This window comes from Molothrus aeneus, chromosome 10 (genome assembly GCF_037042795.1).
Source record: "Molothrus aeneus isolate 106 chromosome 10, BPBGC_Maene_1.0, whole genome shotgun sequence".
Lineage (NCBI taxonomy): Eukaryota > Metazoa > Chordata > Aves > Passeriformes > Icteridae > Molothrus > Molothrus aeneus.
The window spans coordinates 2,552,993-2,580,224 of NC_089655.1; the positions used below are offsets into that span (position 1 = coordinate 2,552,993).

Here is a 27,232-nt window from a genome sequence, read left to right on the forward strand (position 1 = left end):
GCTTGGGCTCACTTCTGTGCTTCAGCTGGGCAGAGGTGGGGCTGAAACTGAAACCCAAGCCCAGCAAGCTGCACTGCAAAGAGCTGGTCACAGTCCACAGGGGGGGCTGAGACCACAGCTGACTCCTCAGCTCTGCCACTCTCACCTCAGCTGAGGACTCAGTGGAGTGGCACAAAGATTAAAATGGAAATCACTGGGACATCAATGCTCATGAATCCCAGCTGATTCTCACTACACAAAACCAAGACAATTTGGTGCATGATCCAACGATCCATATCTCCTCTACAAAAGGGAGTTCCTGACAAATAACCTATGGGAGTTATGTACTGACACAGAGAAAGCAGGAGAGGGCAATCAATAAACAACTGAGAATCATGACACCACCATTAAGGCAATCTTTTCCCTCTAGTTCATTACATCCTCATTCAGTAAAGGAAAAGAGTTGTCCAGGGCTTTTTCCCTTCAATTATCTCTTACCTAGTACTGGGAGCTGAAGCACAGGCAGTATCTGTGCTGATCCACACTCATTATCCATCTGACAAATCTGCTTTCTGCCACACTATTTATTTTTTTTTGCCATGGTCCCTGGCACTTAAAAGACAGTTTTGATGACAGTACAAAGGGTTTACTGACACAGCTCTGCTAGCAAATCCTACCAGTGCAGATACAGCTTAGATTAGTAAAAACCACAACCTCTGACCATGGTAACTGCAACTGTACCAGGGCTTGACTGGTTAAGTACTTTTATAAAGAGTGCTCCTTCCTTCCCACTGCCAGCCAGAATCAGTACACCATCCATCAAGTGTCCAATTTTCCCAAGTTAGCTGTGTGGAGGTGCCTTTCAGTACAGAGCTCTCACACAGCTCATCCTCAGACAGAACTCCCTGCTTCCTCTCAGGTATGCTGTACCAAGGACAATGTGGCAAAGGAGAACACATCACAAAGAGCAGCAAAATTAGAGGATAACCAGGAGATATTTTTCCCCTAATTACTCAAGAATTAATTTCATGAGCATCACTTGAAAGACAAAAGAAAAAAAAAATCAATGCATTACAGGCCACAACACATCTGTGATATCCAGGCACACATCTGTTTCATTGCTACCAAGACATCAGAGTGAGAAATGAACTCATGAGAAGCAGCTGGCTAAAATGCAGCCTGATATCCAGGGTTCAGCAGAGAGACAACACTTTGATAATGTATCATGCCCCACAAGGAGTGGTGTGCCCCAGGAGTCACAGCTGGACTGTCACTGTTCAGATGTGTGGGGGTGAGCACACCCTCAGCAAGGGCTGCAGGGAAGGGGCACCATCCACAGGGTGTGCCCAGGGTGGGTGACACGTGGGCTCATGCCGTCCTTGTGAAGCTCAATGAGCACAGCAACTGCAGGGCGTGCCTGTGGGACAGGGAATCCTGAGCACAGTCTGGGCACAGAACGGACTGAGAGCACCCCTGCCCAGAAGGACTTGGGGGTGCTGACTGCTGGGAAGCTCAAGGTGACATGGCAGTGACATGGCAATGTGCACTGCAGCCCAGAGAGCCACCCATGTCCTGGGCTGCATCAGCAGCAGCATGGCCAGCAGGGCAAGGGAGGGGATTCTGCCCTCTGCTCCACCCTGCTGAGACCCAGCTGCAATGCTGCACCCAGCCCTGCAATGCTGCACCCAGCCCTGGGCCCCAGCTGCAATGCTGCACCCAGCCCTGCAATGGTGCACCCAGCCTTGGGCCCCAGCTGCAATGCTGCACCCAGCCCTGCAATGATGCACCCAGCCCTGGGCCCCAGCTGCAATGCTGCACCCAGCCCTGGGATCCCAGCTGCAATGCTGCACCCAGCCCTGGGCCCCAGCTGCAATGCTGCACCCAGCCCTGCAATGATGCACCCAGCCCTGGGCCCCAGCTGTAATGGTGCACCCAGCCCTGGGCCCCAGCTGCAATGCTGCACCCAGCCCTGCAATGCTGCACCCAGCCCTGGGCCCCAGCTGCAATGCTGCACCCAGCCCTGCAATGCTGCACCCAGCCCTGGGATCCCAGCTGCAATGGGGCACCCAGCCCTGCAATGATGCACCCAGCCCTGGGCCCCAGCTGTAATGGTGCACCCAGCCCTGGGCCCCAGCTGCAATGCTGCACCCAGCCCTGCAATGATGCACCCAGCCCTGGGCCCCAGCTGTAATGGTGCACCCAGCCCTGGGATCCCAGCTGCAATGGGGCACCCAGCCCTGGGATCCCAGCTGCAATGGGGCACCCTGCCCTGGGATCCCAGCTGCAATGGGGCACCCAACCCTGGGATCCCAGCTGCAATGGTGCACCCAACCCTGGGATCCCAGCTGCAATGGGGCACCCAGCCCTGGGATCCCAGCTGCAATGGGGCACCCTGCCCTGGGATCCCAGCTGCAATGGGGCACCCAACCCTGGGATCCCAGCTGCAATGGTGCACCCAACCCTGGGATCCCAGCTGCAATGGGGCACCCAGCCCTGGGATCCCAGCTGCAATGGGGCACCCTGCCCTGGGATCCCAGCTGCAATGGGGCACCCAGCCCTGGCCCCCAGCACACGAGGAACATGGTGAGTGTGATGATCAGAAGGCTGGAGCACCTCTGCCATGGACACAGGAGGAGAGAGCTGGGGTTGTTCAGCCTGGAGAAGAGAAGGCTCTGGGGAGGCCTCCAAGGGGCTACAAGAGAGCTGCAGAAGGGCTTCAGACAAGGGGCATGGCTTCAAACTGAGAGCAGCCAGGGTTGGATTAGATATTAGGAATTAATTCTTCCCTGTGAGGGTGGTGGGGCCCTGGCAGAGGCTGCCCAGAGAAGCTGTGGATGCCCCATCCCTGCAAGTGTCCAAGGCTGGGGTGGATGGGGCTCTGAGCAACCTGGTCTGGTGGAAGCTGCCCCTGATCATGCAAGGGGGCTGGAGCTGGACAATCTAAGGTCCTTTCCCAATCCAAACAATTCCATGATTCTATCATAAAATTATCTCTATTTAAAACTGAACAACAAAATATTACTGAATAAGTGACCAGATTTTGTGCCAAGATAATAAACAAGCAAGCAAAAACCCTAGACCTTAAAGTAGAATTCATTTTGTTCTCCCAAGAAAAGAACCAGCCATTACAATACAGAAATTTCACATAAATAATTTCAACATCACAATATACCTTAAGAGGCTGCAGGAAAGTGTACTTTGCACAGTTCCCCTAAATGACCTCTCTTTCTTCTGCCAGTTTAAGTGTTTGGTCTAAATCTCCAAAGTCACTAATGGAATTCAATTCCTGATACATGAACCACACCACATCTCAAGTGCCAAGATGGGTGAGCTCCTTTGGGGCAACACAGAGCATAGAAAGGTATGTTTAATGGCAGAGGTGATGCACCCCAGGATTAAGAGAGTCACAAACCTTCAGGAGAGATGAGGTGAGAGTCACAACATTTAACACCATGCCATTGTATTTTACTTTTATAGATTTTGAGGCAGAGGGAGAGGAGTTTCAGCTAGCCCATGAACTCCACTTCATGTTATGAAATGCTCTGCAGCACAGGAATCAAAAAGGGGGAATGATCTAGATTGCTCCCAAAATGTGCTCAAGCTCTTGCCATGGCAACCTAATTAAGAGTCCTTCTGATGACTCACAAGACAGCAGTCCAAAGATGTGTGTTACAGCAGGATACTTCAGCAGACACACTCTGGAGAGGCAGCCATTCCTGAAAAACCCAGGGCAAAATTCTTTTCTCTCCTGACATCACCTGAGAGTGTCAGCTACTCAGTTATTATATATCAATGAAAACAGAAGATGAACAATGTGTCAGAGGTCTGTGCTGATACAACTACTTTTCATCTGTCTTTCTCTTTTTTGGGGACACTTGAGTTCTCTTTCCAGGTCGACCACATCATGCTAAGCAAACCTCTGCTTCCATGAGAGTAACAAATACAAGAAAAAGCCAACCTTGAAACACACAGGTTAAAAGTCTTCATAAAAAGTTTAACATCTAAATTTATTGCAGCCAAAACTCACAAGGTAGTACCTTGCAGCTCCTGTTTGCTGTTGACCAAAAGTTTCTAAAAGCTTGTTTGCATTTAGAGAAAAAGGAGCCTGGAGGGAATCACACAGCAGAAAGAAAAGACCCCCTTCCAAAAGAAAGACTTCCCAGCTGGTTGGACTTCAACACAACTCCCAAGAGCTGCTGCAGACAGGACTCGGCAAGGCAGAGGAGCCCTGAGGGCTCACAGATGTGACAGACAGACACTGTTGGTCTGTCCATACAGGAGACAGCACCCCCTGACACACACGGACAGGGCCACCGGTGAAAAACTGCCTGAGAGCTACCTGGCTGCAGACAGCACTGAAAAACAAGGTTTGCTACAAGATGTGACTAAAATTAGATCAGCTAACACGGTGGGAAGCACCTCTGAGGGACAGTTCCCTTAATTTATCTGCTTAGAAGAGCTAGACTGGAAAAGGGAACTACCAAATTGTTTCACAATACTAAAACAAGAACTCCCAATTTTCCTCTAATGCAATTACTGTGCAATGCTACCAAGACAAACTTTAGCACTACATCTCTATGAGTATACCCAAGGAATGATCACACATTGTACCTGAAATGACTGAAAAAAACATTCTGCAGGACAATAATTCTCCTACAGGGCTGACACCAAGCTTGGGTGGAACTACTTGCATTTTAGCTGATACCCATACTCCTAACACTGCATTCTTACTCATTTCAGCTATGTCAGTATCCTTAGACTATGTGGGAAAACAAAACAAAAACCCCCAACCCTTGAAATTATTAATTGATGCACCAGCTTAACAGAATTTTATTTAATTAGGGATTAGAAAAATTACTTAAATAGGAGTACAACAGTACAATATCATCACTGTCTGTTATCACTAAGAGGCTTCAAACAAACAAAAGCTCTTAAATCAAATGATGAAATGGTCACGAAATCAAAATTCCCTCCCTCGCCCTGCTGCCCTCACTGCTGGTGATGCAGCCCATAAAGTGTAATGCAACCTTTACATTCCCCAGAAATTACAAAAATAAAAGGCATGCAGTGACAACTTTGGAATCTGACCAACCATCCATTAGAAACAGAAGAAAATAAGGAGATTTCACAGAATTCAGATGTACTGAAATCTATTAAAATAACTCTTTGCTACTAAGTCAAAGAAGATTTAAATAAACAATGTGAGAGACAGTGTAACTTATGGATTTTCAAACTATCCCTTTCAGCTCCTAAAATACAGATTTTCATTTTCCCTTCACAGTCACTTTGACATTAGTTTAGCTTGGTTATCCAATTTAGGGACTTGCTCAAAGTCTGGATTTTCTGAGTTTTGGTCTAAATCTCAGAGGCATCAATCCACAGCACTGAAAGTCAGAGTACCATAATGAATACAAGACAAGGTATAGAAACTTCTGTTGTGCTTACTAACATTTTTCAATGCTTGCTAGTAAATTCTGAAAGTTAAAAACACCCTATTTCAAGAGAACAGCTTCTGTATTTCTGGCCAACAATCATTCTCCTTGTTCACTAAAGAGCTCAAGAACAGCTACTTCTGAAACACAGATTTGACATTTCTTCCTAGATTTGACAGTGTTAAATCCTCAACCTGCATCAACACAAGGAGTCACTGCCAGTGCTAAAGGGAGAGCAGAACTATTGAGCCTCCAACAACTCTGAGACCCTACCCAGTACAATTCCTAAGGGAGGCAAAGAGCCTTGCATGGTCAGCCTCAAAGCAAAAATCTAATAAATCTTTGCTGGATGTAAACTATAAATCCAGCTCCAAATGGCTATTGGCATTTTTTTTATTTTTACATATCTACACACACACATAAGTTCCCAAGCAAGAAGGAAAACTCACTAAAAACAGAGTTTATTTCTCTTTGTGACAGAAAAAAAAAATTATCTATAAACAGGCAGGAAGTAATAACTACAATCATAAATTAAGAAGCTGGGAACTTGAAGTTTGTTTGGTTTTTCCAGGTTCAAAGAATGAAGAAAACTGGCAGCAATTCTCTCAGAGAATTTAAAACTTAAATACATTCATAAGTTTGTCAGCACACACAAATGCCCTGAAGTTTTTGTGACTTTTTGGGAAAATATTCTATAACCCTGTAATAGTTTTTTTCTAAGAGAATTAGATCCAAAAAGCTCTTTTGGATCTAATGATGTTAACTCCTGTTATGGTGACGGGTTTAAGGGTAACACCAGTCAGACAGCACAGCTATGCCAGGACTCTGCCCAAAATGCTCCATGAATGGAGGCAGCTCCTCAGAGAAAAACTGTTTCCTCCAGCTCCACCCTATTACAGAGCCAGTAGAGTTTGGGTATTGCTCAATGGCAATTCCAGACATAAAACGGAACTCTGTTAGTCAATTCTGATGAGTCAATCTGCTGCTTTTCTTAGAGCTTACAAATCGAAATGATCACCTCCAGAACAGCACTTGTTTAGCCAACACAGTCTGCTCTCAAGAAGCTGTCTTTGCTGTCAATCATTACCTCTGTGATGCATGGAAAAGACTATTTACCCTGGTGACTGGAGCTTGTGTTTGTTTTCAGTCATATTTTAAGACAAGCTGAACTTCTCAGGTTCATATCTGAACCCTGAAATCCAACGGCCAACACTGGATTTAAGGTTTTTTCCAAGTCTCTTGATTATTTTAGTTTTCCTCAGCTGTACTTTCTTAAGAGAAACCTTCACTCATTCCACTGATAAACTAGACTAGACTATAAAATGAAAATTTCCATAGGAACTTCTCCTTTTTAAAGCTGGAAAGCAGGCAACAAGGCAGAGGGCAGCAAAACCAGGTCTCTTGGACAAGACTCAGGCAGCAGAATTTGATCCCGTATCTTCCTTTCTCCTGAGGCAACACATAACCCAGGTGCCTATAACATGGTCACTGCCTGAGTGTTCATCCTCCTCTGGATGAGATTCCAAGGCTAACAACCAATATCAAGCACAGTTCAAGTGCCTGATGGACCAACACCACTGTGAATGCTCCCAAAACAGCACAGCTGGTCTCCAACTGCCCTTTCAGAAAATCACAAACCTCTAGGGGAAGGTGCTTTGGAGTGCCTAAAATACAACCAGATTTCTACGTTTAGGCAACTGTATTTCACATCACAAAGGGGTGTCACTGGAAAAAAAGTTTAGGAAGTGTGTGTTTCTCAAGTGCTCCAGCAGACAACAGGCATAACAAATGTCATATACCCAAAGAGAGGAGGAAATTCTCTGTGCTTAAGCATCATTCCCTGGAAAAAGGGGGGAAAAGCATCATGATGCTGAGGAACACTGTGGAACATAGTGTCATGAGTATCTGTGACCCAAAGGAAAACCCCCAAGGATCTGCAATCTCCTGTCTTCAGTTGCAGTGTGTTTGGTGTAGTCACCAAATACACTGCAACTAAACAAGTACATTCAAAGGATGTTATGTGCAGTGAGCTGAAAAAACCTGGAACAATCACACAAGGATTTTGTACCAAATCAGTACAAGCAAAGCAAGGCTCGGGCTATTTGCTGATTTTTGAGAGATTGACTTTGCTTTCTTAACATTTGTCTAATATAGTACCAAGCACACACAAAGTCTTGATCAAGAACCATGCCTCAAGTGACCTCATCCAAGGTTATCTCTTTAAATTCTCCTGAGAAGTTTCTCCATCACTACCAAACTCCAGACAGAAGAAACTTAGGACTTGAAGAGCAGGTGTGACAGGTTAGAAGAGCCAGGCATTCATAAACCACGTGGGAGAGACTTCTCAGGCATCCCTGTGTTACACTCAGTGCATGTCTGCATCCCTAAGGCCTCTTTTACAATAAAACCCCCCACATTTTCTTTGCTAAAATTTTGTGCCTCTGTGAATGGAGTTTACTTGTGCTTATTCTTTGTCTGTACATGATATTCAATAAAGCCACAATGTTACGTGGTTGTTAATATAGTGGGTAATTTTATACATTATTGCAATACATTAAAAAAAAATTAAATCTTCTGACATTTATTAAAAAGAGATCATCTGCCAGAGCAGTAACTTCACATGTAACAGTCAAAAATAAAATATAATGACCAATAACTTTTGCCTCATTTCTACAAGTGCAGCAAAACCTCCTGAAACTGCTTAGGCAGGGGAAGAGCTGAGAGCTCCACTGCAGCAGGATGCTCTGCATGGCTGTGATCAGCACACACATCTACCACCCCATACAGGGTGTCACTCAGAACTCGGTGTCTACAGACTTCATCTCAAAGCAAGCTCCTCAGCAGATGAGCTGAGAAGCTGCTGTGGCTCTGAATGAATATTTGGAAAAAGAAATCCATCCATGAGGAGCTCCCCAGGTGCACCTGGCCAGGAAAGTAAAGAAAAGGACAGAGAAAGTTGCACAGTTGGAGGAAGGCTGGCTGCAAGAGCCAGCTGAGGTGTCAGAGGGACCTTCCCCAACTCCGTGCAGCTGCCTTTCCTCCCAAATCTATGCACTGCCATGCTTCACTCCAAAGTCAGTAAATAAAACAATGAAAACGTCTCAGAAAGGTGTTGCTTCAGATGTCAAGCTGTTTGTCTGGGCAGCTTTAGCAGCCAGAAAAAGATCACACGTTCACATTCCACATTTCTGGAAATGCTTCTCCATTTTTTCATTCTGTGTTTTAACACAGATAAACTTCAAAGGAGATAAGGCATTTCACACATGAGTGACTGAACATAAGTACTGTTCTCACAGTCACATACATTCAACTCCCTGAAAAGCTGACAAATTAATTCTCTTTAATTTATAGCCAAGTTCTATCTTAGCTATTTTTATGTCTCATGTTTCAAATCCTGCAGGGTTTGCAGTTAAAACAATTTGTTACATTCTCTTAGTAAGAAAAAACAATTTGTTATCAATAAAGACTGACTAAAAAAATACACAACAGGGCAAGGATCAAAAGCAGCACAGAGTAATTTTTCACTGATGCAGCCATTTCCCACACTTGGCAGTATACCTGAATGTTTTAAAATATCCAATGTTTTAAACATCTACGTAGTAACTCATAAATATCTTCATCCAAAGATGTTTGTGAATTTAGAAAAACATCTTACACTAATACTACAGTCCTCTACTAATTCTAACTCGCCAGTTTTTGAACTGTCTTGCTATATTTAACTTTTTGGTGAAGAATTCCCTGAGTGTTTGAAGGGGAGGGAAGGATTATAGAGGAAATGGATCTTTAGAAAGAAACTTGGAATTTAACTACAAGTAGCAGAATTTCAATAAACAGAAAGATTAGCTACAACATTCAGTAATATCCCCCAGAATTTTATGTCCTTGTGGATAGGCTTAATATTTGCTTCCTTTTAGCAAATTTGAAGTGAACAGTCAGGAACTTTTTGAAGTGTCTTTTGATTATATCAAGCATAGCTAGAATGCTCAGACCAAGGGAGTTAGAAAGCAAATTCCAGTTGTTTATTTAAACCTAAGCCATTTACTTCCTAAATTAACACTGTCTGAAAAAAGGAGGCCACGAAGGCTGTTGAGGAACAACCACAGTTATTCCTGTAAACACACAGAATTTTGGCTGCTTCAAGTCTGGATCAATCCTGAATTCAAGCCTTTATAAGGAGTATTTAAACAGGGGCAAATGAATGTGTTATTTTATCACAAGGTGCAATAAGGAAAGCACATAACTCTGCTCAGGCTAAAGAAAGCCCAAACTCACATGACACCAGTGGAAGCCTTGGGTACTCCTGATCATGCATTTAACAGCCCAGCTCAAGTCCTTTAAAATAATTCAAGACAGCCTCATCTTCTAATTTAACCTTTGTGTTTGCACTTGGGGGTGGGGAGGGATTTCAGCATAAAGTTTCACCTTCTCACTGCAGACATTCAGCTTCCCTTTGGCTCACACCTCTGCACCTCGTGGTGCCAGAAGCATGGTATGGAGAGAAAACACGGCCAGAGAGAGAATTAAACGTACAAAATTTCAACTGTACAATGCAGAAATGGTAATATTTGAAAAATATTCAACTCGCATTTTTTGCTTCGCACATTATTTACATAAATAGCTGCAGGCTGTTATGGAACTATTAATTTTGAAGGAGCAGATGAGTCAAATCTTATTTTTGATAGGTAACTGCAAGATGCCTCCAATTAGACTAAGGTAATCATACTTTAATAGCTGCTCTTGTAATTAAACCATATTACACAGTGTCACAAGTACAGAAAAGCAGGGCCAGAAGGGAATTCAAAAGGCCACCAGGCTTCTTCCTGCCCCCTGCTTCAAAGCAGCACCAGCTATTACAGCTTTCTGAAACTCCACCAAAAAAATCATTATTTTAGCAAGTTTCTAAAGCCTCTAAAGCACATACAGAGATTATCAGCTTTCAGAAATATTTTACACAAAAAAAAACCAAACAAACCCAAAACAGACTGCAAATAATTCATGTAAAAAAATCTGCAAAAACTGAACAAAGAAATTATTCAGAAGGGAAGACATTGGCCAGTAATTCTCATATTCACCAAAATGCCATAAAAAACCTTCGAAGTGCAGCACATACAGGGCAACAGTCAAGTCTCATTTAACTACCAGCCATTAATTAACAAGAGCTACATGACAGAATGCAAAATAGATACCATTCCCTCCTGAATAAGCCAATCAAGGAATTCCAAGAGGTGCAGTTTTAATATTATCACACCCCACTGGGAATATACATTTGTCTGGGCTTGATAATACCCAAAGAGTATAATTATCTCTCAAAGACATACTGTCGCAAAGTATTACTCAACTGCTGCTTTTATTTGTAAACACATATATTTTTACAAATATAAATTCTGTTTTACACAACTGTGCATTCAATGCACACAGAACACATCAAAATTTCACAACTTTGTGTCAACATAAAGAAGAGAATGTCATTAAACTTAAGAGGAAAAAAAATCAATGCTGTCAGCATTCAGAAAAGCTCAGCAGTGTAGTCCATATGTACAAACTCACATTCTAACACTGTCCTGCTTGCTCCCAACACCACCAGGCACGACCTCTCCTGTCCCAAGGTGCCTCTGTCTGACCAAGGAAAGCCCCAACAACAGGAATGTTACACTGCCACTGAGATCCACATCAAATACAAATAAATTTAAGCCAAAAGCATCCTAGCTGGCTGACCCCATAGTTTCTCACACCACATGAAAACCATGAAACTAAAACTATGAAATACAATATTCTTACAGCAGGCAGAAACCTATCAGGACACCATCATGCCACTTACAGGTCACCTTAGCTGCCAATTTCTACAGGACAACTGAAAACAACAAAAAATCAACTTACTCCCGAGCCCAGAATGGGCACCATGCTTATCCTACTTCTCAAAATATTTTGTGGCCTTTTATTTCTTCAGCAGTTAAAGGCATGTGCCACATCAACAGGTATTAGGTAATAGCTATTAATTAAAGGTACACAGTGTTTTAAATAGTAAAAATCTATTATTTAAAAGCTTCGATACCAAGGTGGAAGCTCAGGATGTTAAATTTCCTCTGACCGCACGAGCTCTAGGTGTTAAAAAGGAAGGCACACTTCCTGATAAACCACACTGCTAAGGATCTTAAATTAAGAGTTTCTGACAGGTAAGTTTTAAAAATAACCCACACGCAGACAAAACTTTACAACATTTTGATGTTAATCAAATTTCATTTCTGATCTACACTGAAACTGTTCTTCCACGCATTATTTGCCTCACTGAAACTGAAGAGCCTAGGTCATGTAATTTAATCTTTGACTCATCATGCAAATTAAATCACACCATTCCCACAAGACAGCATATAGGTTTTAAATAAATCCTGGGCACCTACATGATCCCTTACCAGAAATTAAAATTTAAAGAAATTTTTAAAATACCAAAACCAGATACATCCTAGTTTCAGTACTGGTAGCATATCAGGGATTTGCAGGGAAAAAAAACAATGGCAAAACTTTTCTTATGCCAGGGAGCAGAGCTCAGGCCGCGCTGGGTGTCTGTGGGGCAGCCCGCAGAGCGAACAGGCTGTGGGCAGCCCTCCCGCACAGCCACGGCTGCGGAGGCCTAGCGGGGCCGCCACAGCAACAACAATTGTAGGAAGAGGCCTCGGAGCCGGACCCCGAGAGGCCGCGCAAGGCAGTGCCGGCCCCGCACCTCCGGCCGCTCCGTGCGTGTTCCCGGGGCCGAACAAAGAGCGGTGGTCGCGGGCAGCGCCCCCGGCCCGGCGGCGCTGGGACGGGACAGCCGCTGCCCCTCCGCCCTCCTCGGGAGCGGCGCGGGCGCTGCGGTTCGCTCCGGGCCGGGCCGTGCGCGGCTTTACGTTGATCGTTCCCCGGCTCGACGTTGGAGCGGCTCGGGGACCGGGGCGCTGCCGCACGGGAAGCGCAGCCCCGGCCGTGCCCTTTCCCTCGGGCTGCCCGGCCGTGCCGCGCGGCACCCCCGGAGCAGCGGCTGCTATCCCCGGAGCTGCCCTCCGCCCAGGCCGGCGGGACTCGGCCGGTCCCTCCCAGCGCCCAGCGGACAAACGGGCCCGGAGCGCGGCGGGCACCGGCCGGGCCGCGCTACCCGCGGCCCGCAGGGCACGGCCCGGCCCCGCGCCGGACAATGCCCACGGCCCTCGCCCCCTGCAGCCCCGGCCGCCCCAGTACCTGTGCGTCCGGCGGGCCCCGCCCGCCCGCTGGCGGCTCTCGGCTCCGGCGCTGCGGCTGCGGCAGAGGCGGCGCGGCCCCGGCTCGCCCGGCCCGTCCCCCCCGCCCCGCGCTCACGGCGTCGCACCGGCCCGGCCCTCCCGCCCGCGCTTCCGCCCGCGCCGCTGCGCCACAGCGCCCCCTGCCGCCGCGGAGGACCCAGGGCGCTGCCGAGCCCGCCGCGCGTCTCGTTATTTCCTCGTTGTATTGTTCCCGGTGCTTTTCGTCATTATTCGAGTCAGAGAGCCACCAGGCCTGGACGAGACCTTTCAGATCACCCGGTCCAACCATGGTGCATTGCCACTGTACCCCTAAGCCACTAAACCACATCACCCGGCACCAGGTGTAGGTGCCTGTTGAGCACCTCCAGGATGGGGATTCCACCACCTCCCTGGCAACCTGTTCTGATGCCTGACCCTCTGAACAGGGAAAAATATCTTTTAATATTTAATTTGATTCTCCCGCTTCAGCTTAAAGCCTTTTCCTCTGGTCCTCTCTCTGCAGAGATGGCAGAGGAGGCTGGCCCCATCTCACTACAGCCTCCTGCCAGGGAGTTGTACGGAGCGAGGAGGTCCCTGCTGAGCTCCTGGAGACTGAACAGCCCCGGCTCCCTCAGCCACTCCTCATCACACAAGTGTTCTAAACCCCGGCTCCCTCAGCCACTCCTCATCACACAAGTGTTCTAAACCTCTCTAAACCTTGGTGCCCTTATCTGGACATGCTCCAGCGCCTCAATGTCCTTTTTAAAGAGAGGGGCCCAAAACAACACACAGAACTCAAGGTGCAACCTATTCCTTTATTCTTTATTAGTAGTTAACTGCCTTTGTAATTACTATTTACATTTTATTTATTGGTATTTATTTATTTGTTATTTGTATTTACTATTCTTTTCACCATTTTTACCGCCCTCTGCCCTGCCCTTTTGCAGACCCTTTACACCCTCTGTAGTGTCACAAAACTTCTTTTCCACGCCATGACCCTCAGGGCCTCGGGGTGGGGTTTGAACTCAGCATCGTGCCTTGGACGTGCTCTGATTGTCCTGATGCATCAGGTGCTGCTGATTTACAGCTGGCAGGTTTTCTGCACTCCCCAACATGGCATGGAAGGACTCCAGATGGTTTCCTGTCCCTGTATGTAGTACTCATCTATTACTGGCACTGTGACAAATGCAAATTAGCCTGGATGGAGGAAAGCCCACACCTCTCCCAGCAGAGATCAAGTTGATATTGTCCATTAGTGTGATATAATACATTTAAAGCAGAAAATACATTTTTAATGGAGCAAGTCATGAATTTCTTACAAACCTTGCCCCAGGAGGTCTGATGCAGCCCCAGCATGCAGCCACATGGGACCTGCTTCCCAAAATGTCCATAAGCTTCTCGTGAGCCAACAGCTTCTATCTTCAGCTTCTTCTTGATTACCTGTCTGCACATCCCCCTGCTGCACTTCCCTGTCCCACTGCTGGGGAGCTTTGGGTTTGGCTCCTCGGTGTTGCTGCTCTGAGCTCCACATGTCACAGTTCCCTGGCTGCTGAACCTCAGATGTTGGTGGGCACAGCTGCCTCTGGCCTCTTGGGGAGGGGGTGTCTCCATCAGCTCTGTGCTACAGCTCAGACATGGAAAAATGCATCTGAGCACATTTGCAGCCACCCCAGCATCCGACAGCAGGGGAGCAGAGGGGCTGGCACTGGGCAGTGGGACAGGGTGGTTCCCAGGACACTTCCCTGGACAGGTACCACAGGCTCCAGGTCCACCCTGGCACCATGCTGGAGCCATGGGGAGCTGCCCCAGCCAATCCTGCCATGCTCAGCACCCCAGGAGACAGGACATGGGGGTAAAAACAAGTGTGCATGCATAGCATTTATTTATATCTACCTCCTAATGGTTATAATATTTATTTATTAATATTTATTATATTTATTCCTAATTTTATTACATTTATCCCTACTATTTATTATATTTACCTCCTAATATTATTTATATCTACCTCACATATTTACCTGCTGTTGCAGGAAGATGTAAGAGATGCAGCAGCAATGGACCTGAAGCAGGAGGGGTTGTGGTACCTGTGTCAGATGATGGGACCTGACTCACAGCATGTGGTCAGCAAAATTTTGGCAGTTCATATAACCCACTTGTGAGCTGGGAATAGTTGATCTCAAAGCCAACGTGGAAAGGGTGTGTATATCTGAGTTCAAATTGTTAACCCATACATTGGAGTTTAAACATAATAATCAGGGTACTGAGGAGAGAGGAGGAGGAGTTAAAGGCAAGCACTGTTAAATTCAATATCACCTCCTGGAGGACAGACACTACTGCTCTACAAATGACCATTGGAAAAGAGATCAGGCCAGAAATGGATTCAGTGTAATCACCATCCTTGCAGACTGCAGAGAGATCCCTGAGCAGAGAGAGCATGATTTTCCTAAGCTCTTAGAAGCAGGGATTAAATACAGCATGTGAGAGGGCTCTTGGCACACTAATGATTCACTAATTCACAGCCATGACTGAGAGAGCCATTGTGAATTAATTAATCCTTGCAAATTAGGAAGTGAGTAAACATTAAAAAAATCCAAGTTATTTCACTGGGGAAAAGAAAAGGTATTTAGAAAGGCAAGCATGCAGGTGCTTTGCTTAGGAAGGACAGAGCTGAATGGGATCCTGGGCCTTTCTGCTGCAGGTGGGAGGCTCAGGGAACCCTACAGCTCAGCTTTAACTCCTCCCATCACCATTCTGCACTGAAAAATAGCAAAACTGGGGAAAAACAATATGTCAGCCTGTGAAATTACCCCTCCTTCAAGCAGCTCCATTTTGCTGCCCTCTTTTCTCCCCTCAGCCCTTAGCTCATGCAGGGCAGCCATTCCCTTCTGGGGTGCCATGGCAGCTCTGCGAGGCTGGCCGCCCTCAGCTCTCCACGAGGCACTGTAGCCATTTCCTGCTCTATCTTCTCTTTTCCATGGCACACACATGCCCTTTCCCCTCATGGGTTCTCCTCCTGTCCCCACTGTCCTGCTGGCAGCAGGCCTCAAGTGCCCCTCATGTCCCACACAGGCCCCGGGTGCCCCTCACGTCCCCTGCAGGCCCTGGGTGCCCCTCATGTCCCCTGCAGGCCCCAAGTGCCCCTCATGTCCCCTGCAGGCCCCAAGTGCCCCTCACATCCCACACAGGCCCCAGGTGCCCCTCACGTCCCCTGCAGGTCCCAAGTGCCCCTCACATCCCACACAGGTCCTGAGTGCCCCTCATGTCCCACACAGGCCCTGGGTTCCACTCACGTCCCACACAGGCCCCAGGTGCCCCTCACGTCCCACACAGGCCCCGGGTACCCCTCATGTCCGCTGCAGACCCCAAGTGCTCCTCACGTCCCACACAGGCCCCAAGTGCCCTTCACATCCCATACAGGCCCTGGGTTCCCCTCATGTCCCCTGCATGCCCCAAGTGCCCCTCACGTCCCTCACAGCATGCCCCCAGCCCTTGCAGCCAGCCATGCACTTTGGGGTGTCACTGCCCAAAGTTATACTGGTGGGGTCACAGCTGGAGCTGTGTCACACAGGTGTCACAGGTGTCCAGCTTTGCTGGGAGCAGGGCAGGGAGCCCTGAGGTAACTCCTGTACTATGGGTGTGTCACCCACACCATGGGATGGAGGGGCTGTGGACCTCCATGTCCTTCTGACACAGATCATCTCAAAATATCTTCTGGGACCTCTTGCCAGCTGTCTGAAGGGGCACACGAGGAGGGGAGAACAGAACCAACCCCCAGGTGATGTTTAACTGGGCATGAAGTGGTGTGATTCCCAGAGCACAGCCTGTGTTCCTGGCTCCTGACAAGGCGCTTTAGGGAGGAAATATTAGAAGTAGGGACAATTGCAGTTATGCTGAATTTCTTCTGTTTAAAGTTCATCAGAAGAAGAATCCTGAGTCTTTCCATGGACTTTGAACCAAGCTGCAGTGGCTGAATTTAATCACCAGGTTTCACAAGTGCCTGTGACAGTTCCTGAAACTGTGTTTTACCCATTACTGCCTGGAGACATTCACTGCAGACTCCTAAAGCTTTTCTCAAAGAAACATCTGTGGGTATTTTTTTACCTTTCAGTTAATTCAATTAATACATAACGAGCAAACTCACACCCCCCAAAATCCTATTTATGGTAGAAAACACAATTAAATGTAATTGTCTTTCATAGGAGTTTTTTTCCTCATGGACGTTCCATGATTTATCTTTAATTCAAGGTTCCATTTCAGAATTAGAATACATTTTAAAAACATTATAGCAAACCACAAGAACTAAGGGTTAGCATGTAAATATTGGCAGAAAAAAAAAACCGACAAAACCAATTACCTGAACAATCATAGAAAAAAAATCTGTTGCAAATCCCTTTCCTGGAGAGCAAGTCATTTTAATAAACTTTTTGTTACCGTGGAACAATTGAAAATCTGTAAAGCACAGCATCAATTCCAGGGAGGATCTACTACTAAAGCCAAAACCAGCTTTCCATCGGCATTGTAAACATGAAAGGAAGTAAAAGAAGTCACCCCAAGAAACAGCACGTGTGAAAAATGTATTTCCTGAGCTAGAAACAGCACTAGTGTAAAATTATTTCCTGAGCTAAAACCAAAACACCATACACAAAAAAACAGTCAAGTACAGCCATTAATTCAATAGAACTGGAAGCAAATACAGTAAGAATCCCAACTCAAGCAGAAAGACAAAAGGCTGTGAACACTGCTGAAAATTACTGTTGGGTTATTCTTTTTAGATGCTTTCCCTCTTCTTTTACATTTTAAAGAAATTACAAGGTGATTAACCTGGTTCATATTTAAGCAGTGCCTGTTAAACTCTGAAGCTCACAGCCTCTGGACAGCACTGCTGTGCACTTGCTTACCCCTTTACCCCTTCAAAGGGCTTTGCAGAAATAAATTAATTAGCTCTTATAGCAGAAACCTGTGAGGGGCACGGGCTTAGTGCTGCCCTTCAGCTGGATTCAGGCTCAGCTAGCACAGGAGCCCTGGCCACATCACTTGAAAACACCAGCAAGTACACACACAACCTTTCCTGAGACTCTCTAAAGCTTTTCTGCAGCTCTCCTCCTGCTGCTGATGGGACCCCTGGCTCCCAGTGAGAGAGAGAGAACTCCAGAGCTCTGCTGTCCCAACCTTCCAAGGCAGGCACTGTTTTGGAAAAGGGCTACAAAATTGTATCATCTGAAAATTGTCTGTGTGCAGGTTTGAGAGGGCATCACTGTCTGCACGTGTGTGTACAGACACACCTGGAATGGGGAGAGGGGGTGAAACATCATCTTTGAAACACAACAAGAGGGGGTGAAACATCATCTTTGGAACACAACAAGACGCCCAGGTGATCACAGGTATTCTTCTGGAAAACCCCTTAGGGAACTCATGTGTCTCATGGCCTCTTTTACTTTTTGACAGAGCAAACCCAGGGCACAGCTCCTAATGTTAAAAATCAACAAGCAAGAAAAAAAGGGCTGTGGCAGTAGGGGTTTTATTATTATTTTATATGGCCTTGTTATGGAGATGACAAAAACAAGTGCAAACTCTGCTTTCCTTCTTCCCAGACCAGCCCATGCAGCAGCACCCACCTTCTCACAGCTCCTGGTTGCTCTTCATCTTGTCAGGGCCATGGTTTTCCTATCCCAAGGTGACTGTGCCCCAAGAACTAGCAGGACTTCCTACATCTTTTGGTTCCTCCACAGCAATGAGAAATGCTCATCCCTGTAATAAAGGATTGTCTCCTAGATACACCTGAAAAGGGGGAAAAAAAGTAAAGAAATTGAAGAGGAGAGTTGATTTAAAGCAAACAGTATTCATAAACAAAACCAAAATAGTATAAAACCTTTTGCTTTAATTGGTAAAAAATTAATTACAAACATAGAGATTATAAAAGAAATCTTAGAGAACATCACGAGGCTTTATACACCATGCAGGATGGACTTGGCTTACACAGAACAGAGACCCTGCAGTTCATGCCTTCCCCTCCTCAACCCTCCCATTTTCCACTGTCCCAGCAGCAGCCAGGCTGTGCCAAGACAGGACCACAAAGTGCCAAACACCCAGGTGAGCATTTCCCACTTCCTGGGGTGCTGCAGCCCCAGCCCTGCAGCAACAGAAGCGGGCAGTGGGTCGGGAATGCTGCTGTAAGGGCAGTGCCCCCCTGGCAGCCCCAGACCCAGGGCCCAGGACGGCACACAGGTCATTCCTGCTCCAGAGCTGCCCCATTCCTGCTGACAAGGTGTCCTGTGCCAGGCCTCAGGATGTGGTGACAGCACACGTAGACACACGGACTATAAAAAGCAGGCGTTGGCGTGTGGCCAGGCTGGCACAAAAGCCACATTTATTCACAGAAGAGATATTTTTCTCACAAAGATGAATCTTAACCCACATCACTCTGCAGCCTCAAGAACTGAGAAGCTAAGAAGAAACAGGCAGTGTGGGAAGTGCAGAGGCTGCGGTGTGGGGTGTGCAGGGTGCTGAGCCCAGGGGTCCAACGTGGGGGGAGTCAGGCATCCATGCTGCTGTCAAAGTCAAGCTTACTGAATAAACCAAGCACTTGGTTTATTCCATTACAGATCAGGCTTGTTATCAGGTGACATCTGGTAACATCTCACACCCAGAGTGTGAGAACACCCAGCACTGCTCTCCTGAATGAACGCAAACCCAGAGTGTGAGAACACCCAGCACTGCTCTCCTGAATGAAATAAATCAAGGCATGCTGCTTAAAGAAAGTTCAAGTGTTCTCCTTGAATGGTCCCTCAAGGTGCTCTCCTCATGAAGCTTGGCTCTTCTTCCTTGTACCACCTCTGCAGCCTGGTCTCTGGTTATGAGAGCCAAGTCCATTCTGCATGGTGTATAAAGCCTCGTGATGTTTTTCTAAATTTTTTTTTAATCTCTATGTTTGTAACTAATTTTTTACCAATTAAAGTAAAAGGGTTTATACTGTTTTGTTTTTGTTTATGAATATTGTCTGCTTTAAACCAACTCTCCTCTTCAATTTCTTCACTTCCCCCCTCCCCCCTTTTCAGGTGTATCTAGGAGACAATCCTTTATTACAGGGATGAGCATTTCTCATAGCTGTGGAGGAACCAAAAGATGTAGGAAGTCCTGCTAGTTCTTGGGGCACAGTCACCTTGGGATAGGAAAACCATGGCCCTGACAAGATGAAGAGCAACCAGGAGCTGTGAGAAGGTGGGTGCTGCTGCATGGGCTGGTCTGGGAAGAAGGAAAGCAGAGTTTGCACTTGTTTTTGTCTTCTCCATAATGAGGCCATATAAAATTCAGCACAGGCAAGGGGCTAACCCTTACAGCCTGCCACCGCCCACACAGCTTATCAGATTTTCTGCTTCCTATAAGGTGCTTTTGGCCCAGGAGCTGTGTTTCAAGCACTCTGGCTGAGAAGCAGCAGATAAGATTTCCTGTGGGGCCTGGAGCACTGCTAACCCGCCAGGCAGGAGACAGCTTGAGCAATGGCAAGAGCATCAGCTGATCCTTAACACCAAGGCTGGATGGGGGTGTGTGAAAGAAAAGCTGAGAATTACTCAGCTGGTACCAGCCTTGTAATTATTTCCTGTCCCAGGAGTTTACTCCCAAAGATGGTAGAGCCAGCTGGTACCCAGGGGGCTGAGCTGGGGCCAGAGGGGTTTGGTGCACTTGGTAAAGGAGATGGATTTAGAGATGTCAACAGAATTTCCAGATGTTCAGTGCTCCTTTGGAGCTGGGCTTTCTCTGTGATGAAAATACTTCATGTGGCACTGTCCAATGCCATGTATGACCTCTCTCTTTAGCTATAGCAGGAGGAGCAGGTGAGCTCCCTGCCCACACCATGGTGAACTCACAGGCTTTGATAGGCCACCACAGACACCAACCTCATCTGCCAGATGCCCTGTGCTTCTTCCCCAGTCACCACACAAGGCTCACCTAGCCACCAACCCCATCACCTCCCACCCTCTGCCAGAAACCGTGACCTGGCAGACACAGTGTCACTCCATCCCCAAGGATCCCAACACAGAGATGTCAGGAGCAGCCTTCCCAGCACAGCCATGGCTTCCTTCTGCCAGCTCTGATGGTGATCTTGGGCCCACATCCCATCGTGGGTGGTGTCTGCTCATTGGGACTGTGCTCTCAACACAGCAAATGCCCTTCCCCACATCCCAAAAACAGGTAAATCATCCTTTGCTTTTCTGACCAACCAATGCTCTTCCCCACATCTGCTCATTGGGACTGTGCTCTCCCAATGCCCTTCCCCACATCTCAAGAACAGATAAATCATCCTTTGCTTTTCTGACCAACCCATTTCCAGCACCATCCTGTCCTGGACGGGCTGCAGGACACGTGTTCCTCCTGCAAATGCTGCTGCTGCACGGGGCTGAATGGGCCATGGCAGGTCCAACATGCTGAACTGAGGCCAGTCAGGAGAGGTGGCCCTGGTGTCCCCGGGCCATCCAGCAGTGAGTAATCCCCGGGAGAGGTGCCTGAGTGCCGGGAGCCTGCCCGCCTGCCCCGGCTCCGCCTGCTCCCCAGTCACTGCACTGGCACGTCCTGCTGCTCCTCACATTCCTCCCGACCAAACAGCTCAGCAGCAGAACAGCCCTGGTGAGGCAGGGCTTCAGCACAGCCTGCCTGGGAATTGTGGCTACTGAGAAACATCCAGATTTAAACGTTTTGAAGGAGAGCTTTACTCCTTTTAAAACCTCAGCCTTGAGGCAGAAGCAGCCGTCTGAAAAAGCTGGACAAAACCCTCTTTATTCAGAGTGAGTAAAGCCCCTGTAAAGCAGCCTCTCCTTGGGGAGTGTTGTTCATGGCAGGGCAGGCCTGGAGCCCGAGCCCAGGGAGGGGGCACAGGGTGCAGAGGGTGCCCCGTGGCTGCACATCAGGGCCAACCCACAGCCTGTGCTGGCAGCAGCCACTGTCCCCTGTCGCAGACATCTTTTCATGAAAAATCCTTTCCTTAGGATTTTTTCCTCCTGAGAAGCTGGGAGGCCTCAGGAACAAAATGTAACCAATGGTTATCTGCTGCTGTGGAATGCAACAGGTGCAGCTGGGATTGGGCTCATGTTGGTTTGTTTGTAATTAATGGCCAATCACAGTCAGCTGGCTCGGACTCTCTGTCCAAGACAGAAACTTTGTTATCATTTTTTCGGATTCTATTCTTAGCTTAGCCAGCCTTCTGATGAAACCTTTTCTTCTATTCTTACAGTACAGTTTTAATGTAATATATATCATAAAATAATAAATCAAGCCTTCTGAAACATGGAGTCAGATCTACATCTCTTCCCTCATCCTAAGACCCCTGTGAACACCGTCACAGTCCCCACCTCACCCTGCCCACTGCCAGCCCTGCACTTTGCTCCTCACTGCCCAGAGCCCACACCACATGGTGAAAGCAGAGCTGCTGTCAGAAAGCCCCAGCAAACCCACAGACACCTGGGAGGGATGGACAAGAGGACCCTGGAGCAGGACCCCTTCCCTGCCTCTGACAGCCTCCCTGGCACTGCTGGGGCCAGGCACCTACAGCCCCACACCCCAGAGGAGCTGCAAGCAGTCTGGGGACAAACCCAGCCTGGATGATCTCCAGTCTGGAAAAAAGAGGGATCAAATAGTCCTTCTGTGACCCACACTGCAGACTGAGCAGTGCTCAGGAACCTGCCCAGCTCTTCTCCCACCCTCCCACAGCAAATCCATCCCTGCAAAAGGCTGAGCTGCCTTAACGAGGCCATTCATTAACCAGCCAGGGCCAAAGTTGGGCTTGGCTTGCCTCAGTTCTGCACAAGCCTCCTTGTTAGCCCTGTCAGGGTCTGAGTTGGTGCCCACAGTATCACCCCAAGCTGCAGGAGGCAGGGGGCACCAGCCTGGGCTGTGCAGCATCCTTCCTGCAGCATGGAGCTCCTCACCCAGCTGAGATGCCTCCTGCTTCCCAGCTGCTGTGCAGAAAGGGCTCTGCTGGCAGGAGGAACACAGCTGACACTCTCAGCAGGGTTTGGGCTCCTTGCCCCCATCCTTGGCCTCCAAAGAAGCAACTCAGCTCAACTCACCTGGCTGTCCCCTCCGGCCCTGAGCAGGGAAAAGGAAGAGCTGTCCTGGCACATGGCAGCCTTGCTGGCAGGAGCAGCTCTGCCCTGCCCAGAACCCAGAGAAAATGGACTGGGGCAGAGATGAAGCAGGCTGAAAATTGCAGGAATTAGAGGAACAATCACAGAGCTCCTCAGCCTTAACACCAAACTGGAATTAATTACTCTCTTATGTGAATTCTCTTGGCTCGGCTTCTTTTTCTCTGGGCTTCTCACTTGTTTCCTACAAAGTGCTTAAACAGAAATATTACCAGCTTTCATGGAAAAATCTTATTTGAAATTATTTTATCAGCCAGAAAGAAGGCGAATGAAAAGTTCTCTCCAAATTTTTGCTTTCATTAAAATAAACTTTTTTTTCCCCAATCAAAGTCAGTTTTACAAGGCTATTTCAACTGGATGTAATCAATAGGATTGGAGGCTTATTGTTATGATTATTAACGACAATATTATTATTATTATTATTATTATTATTATTATTATTATTATTATTATTATTATTATTATTATTATTATTATTATTATTATTTTATTGGTAGAAGCTGTTTCTTAAAAGCCCAATCGAAGATGTCCCACAGTCCCTCCTCTGGTGCTGCCTTGTCCTGAGTGTGGGATAGCCCTGGCCAGCCCAGAGGTGCCTGCCCTCCATCCCGAGGGTTCCATCCTGCCCAGAGGTGCCTGCCTGCCCTCCATCCCGAGGGTTCCATCCCACCCAGAGATGCCTGCCCTCCATCCCGAGGGTTCCCATCCTGCCCAGAGGTGCCTGCCCTCCATCCAAAGGGTTCCATCCAGCCCAGAGGTGCCTGCCCTCCATCCCGAGGGTTCCATGCCTGCCCAGAGGTGCCTGCCCTCCATCCCGAGGCTTCTATCCCACCCAGAGGTGCCTGCCCTCCATCCAAAGGGTTCCATCCAGCCCAGAGGTGCCTGCCCTCCATCCCGAGGCTTCTATCCCACCCAGAGGTGCCTGCCCTCCATCCCCAGAGTTCCATCCAGCCCAGAGGTGCCTGCCCTCCATCCCGAGGGTTCCATCCCACCCAGAGGTGCCTGCCCTCCATCCCGAGGGTTCCATCCCACCCAGAGGTGCCTGCCCTCCATCCCGAGGGTTCCATCCCACCCAGAGGTGCCTGCCCTCCATCCCGAGGGTTCCATCCCACCCAGAGGTGCCTGCCCTCCATCCCGAGGGTTCCATGCCTGCCCAGAGGTGCCTGCCCTCCATCCCGAGGCTTCTATCCCACCCAGAGGTGCCTGCCCTCCATCCCAAGGGTTCCATGCCTGCCCAGAGGTGCCTGCCCTCCATCCCGAGGGTTCCATCCCACCCAGAGGTGCCTGCCCTCCATCCCGAGGGCTCCATCCAGCCCAGAGGTGCCTGCCCTCCATCCCGAGGGTTCCATTCCACCCAGAGGTGCCTGCCCTCCATCCCGAGGGTTCCATTCCACCCAGAGGTGCCTGCCCTCCATCCCGAGGGTTCCATTCCACCCAGAGGTGCCTGCCCTCCATCCCGAGGGTTCCCATCCTGCCCTCCATCCCAAGGGTTCCATGCCCCCCAGAGGTGCCTGCCCTCCATCCCGAGGGTTTCCATCCTGCCCTCCATCCCGAGGCTTCTATCCCACCCAGAGGTGCCTGCCCTCCATCCCGAGGGTTCCCATCCTGCCCTCCATCCCAAGGGTTCCATGCCCCCCAGAGGTGCCTGCCCTCCATCCCGAGGGTCCCATCCTGCCCTCCATCCCCTGTGCTGCAGAGTGGGACAGCCGGCCTGCAGAGCACCTCAGCAAGGATGGATCCCTGGCCACAGCTCCGTGCTGGATGCTCAGAGGGAGCACAGGGGGCAAGGAAGGGACACTCCGCTTGCAGCCCGGTCAAATTCCCTCGTCCCGTGGCCACCGGCTGCCCCCGAGCCCTCGCTGGCGGGGCCGGGGGCTGCTGCCCATTTCTCTGCTGGTGATTAGATTGTTCACGGCTCTGGGGTTTGTTTGAATAAGCGCCTTTGTTCGGCGGCGCTTTCCCACGTCCCCCGCCCGCTCGGCAGTCGCGTGTCCCGAGCTCAGAGGAGCCCCGGCCGCCGCTCCCCGAGGAAAGCCCTGTTCGGAGCAGGACATCTGCGCCCGAGGGAACCTGCCAACATCTGCCACACTTTCCCCCTTTTCAACAGCCTTTCTTTCCCTCTTAAATACTGCAGGAACAGATGTTAAAAGTTGTTTTCTTTCTCCGGAGTGTGAAGTGTAGACAAATAGCAAAAAAAAAAAAAAAGGGAAAACTCTAAGCAGCGCTCACCCCTCTCTCTTCTTTTTTTTTTTTTTTTTTTTTTTTTTGAAAGCCCAGGAAAAAAGGGAGGCTTTGTTTACAAAGGAGAATCCCCTTTTCAGTGAAACCTGGCAGTGGCAACGCAAAAGGAAAGCGGGAATTCGCAGAAAGCTCCTGTAATGCTCATTAGCATGGGGCTGTTGGGTCCCTGCAATCCCCGGCACAGATGTCAGCCTTGCCCAAAGCCAGGGCAGCTCTCCCGCCCGCACCCCCGCCTCCGAAATAAAGGCTTTTGCCGTGACTGAGAGGTGTAAAATAACTGTTTACAGCCAAAGCTGCTCTTCTTTTGCACTGCGGCGCTGTCTTACAAATGAACCTTGAAATGAGCTCGCCCGCAGCAGATGCCCGTGGGCAAGCCAAGGGGCTGCGGTGCCCGGCTGGGCTGGGCACGGGCTGGCACCCGGGGCCTGTCCTGCCAGTCCGGTGTCCCCTGGCCACCAACTCCCCTGGTGCTCCCGGGAACAGCCCCGGGGCTGGGGCAGCTCGCAGCACAAAGGCGCAGGAGGGAGGGCGAGGCAGCAGCCACGAGCAGGGCCAAGGGAGGGAGAGAGGCTGAGAAGGAGGTGCTGCCATCACAGACACTGAGAGAGCTGTCCTGGTGGCACTGTCCTGGCGAGCCTCCGGGCCACCAACACGGGGCACACGCTGCGCCCTGCAGCAGTGCCAGTAGGTTTGGGATGTGCTTTTCAGAGCTTTGGGTAATTCTGGATTTGCTGACACCCCTGCTGTGCTCAGCTGGACCAGGAGCTGAGGTGATCTCAGGTTCTCCCTGCTGCCCTGGGTGCTTGGGGAAGGTGCTGCTCTCTGCACAAGGTGGAGGGAGATGGGCAGGCACCGCCAGCCTGGGCACAAAACACAGAGTGTGTTCTGTGCCCCTTGCCCCAGCCCAGCCCTGCCTCCTCCTGGCCGAGCTGCTGGAATCATGTGGCCTCAGCTACACCTTTTATAAATAGCAGCAACAATCCATTTCCTTGGAATGGAAAAAGCTTGGAAAACCAAAGGAGTCTTCACAAGTGAGGAGCCTGGGCTGGCTGATGGGGATCTCCTTTTGCTGTCTCTGAAGACAACACCCCAGAGATAAGAATCCCATCCCTTTACCTGGCACAACGGATAAGTTGTGAACCTTCCCCTCCCAACCCTCCTCTCCCAGCACAGCCACCACCCCAGCTCGTCCCAGGCCATTGCCAAAGTAGGGCACTTATAAAACCAAGGAACTGCACCCCAGCTCTGCATGTGACTGCCAAACAGCCTCTGCCTGCCAGGTCCCATGGCTGGGGACATGTTTTGGTGATGAGCCCAGGCAGCAGGGCGTGCAGAGGTGCTGCAGGTATGTTTGCATTGACACACAGGCAAACACACTCACACCCACACGGTGCTTGAGCAAGGAGCAGCGCGATGTCCTCGCTGCTGTCACTGGGGAATGTCCCCACCCAGGGCTGGAGGGGCACAGGGCTCTGCAGCCACGCACCATCTGCCTTACAGACATGTTTCTGTAAAACACTTGTGGAGTGTTCTGTTCCTGTGGCTGTACTAAAGACCTGGGGTACTTCCAGCCAAAGTAAACCTATGTGTAGCCTGCCTTGTAGAATGCTGCTCTTATTTTTTATTTATTTGAATAAACTATTTCTTTTTCCCAGGAGCTGGGAAATCCCCCCAGTGCTTTGGGAGGGCCTGCAGTGCTTCTGAACCGCTGCAGCTGCTTCCTCTCCACTTCAATAAGGTGACACATTCAACACCAATCCAAAGGGCTTCACCTGAGGGACTCAACAGGACGCTGCCAAATCGTGCTCATCAGCAAAGCAGCTTCAGAAAGCAAATGCAAGGTCATGAAAACGCCTTCATACTCTCCCCCAAGCCAGGCAGAAGTGAGGAAGTATAAAAGTGCATTCTCACCCCACACCAAGCCTCCTGAAAAGAGCCCTCATCCCCTGCCCCAGCATTCCAGAGCAGCAAACAGACAAACCCCCTTCCTCACAAAGCCACCCAAGCCTCACAGCATGGGGGGAAAGCCCAGAGAAGTAAAGCTTCCACAGGACTAACTCAGCTCTAGGTTTGATAGTATCTTCAATACCCTGTAAATTTAATATTAAATTCTGCAGAGCAGCCAAAAGAGTTACAGATTACCTACATCCACCCAGGTCCAACAGATAATTCAGGTTCCCAGGAGGTAAATAAAGTTCCCATGTTTTCCCTA

The 27,232-nt window shown here is 48.8% G+C and overlaps 1 protein-coding gene across 1 annotated transcript in view; it reads right to left on the reverse strand.

Annotated features, from left to right (window-relative positions):
* Positions 1-12,724, reverse strand: part of CAB39 (calcium binding protein 39) — a 45,650-nt gene extending 32,926 nt beyond the window's left edge. The window contains exon 1 of the mRNA XM_066556697.1: positions 12,624-12,724. The gene's annotated coding sequence lies outside the window, so the exon portion shown is untranslated. The remainder of the gene's footprint in view (positions 1-12,623) is intronic.
* Between the last annotated feature and the right edge of the window lie 14,508 nt (positions 12,725-27,232).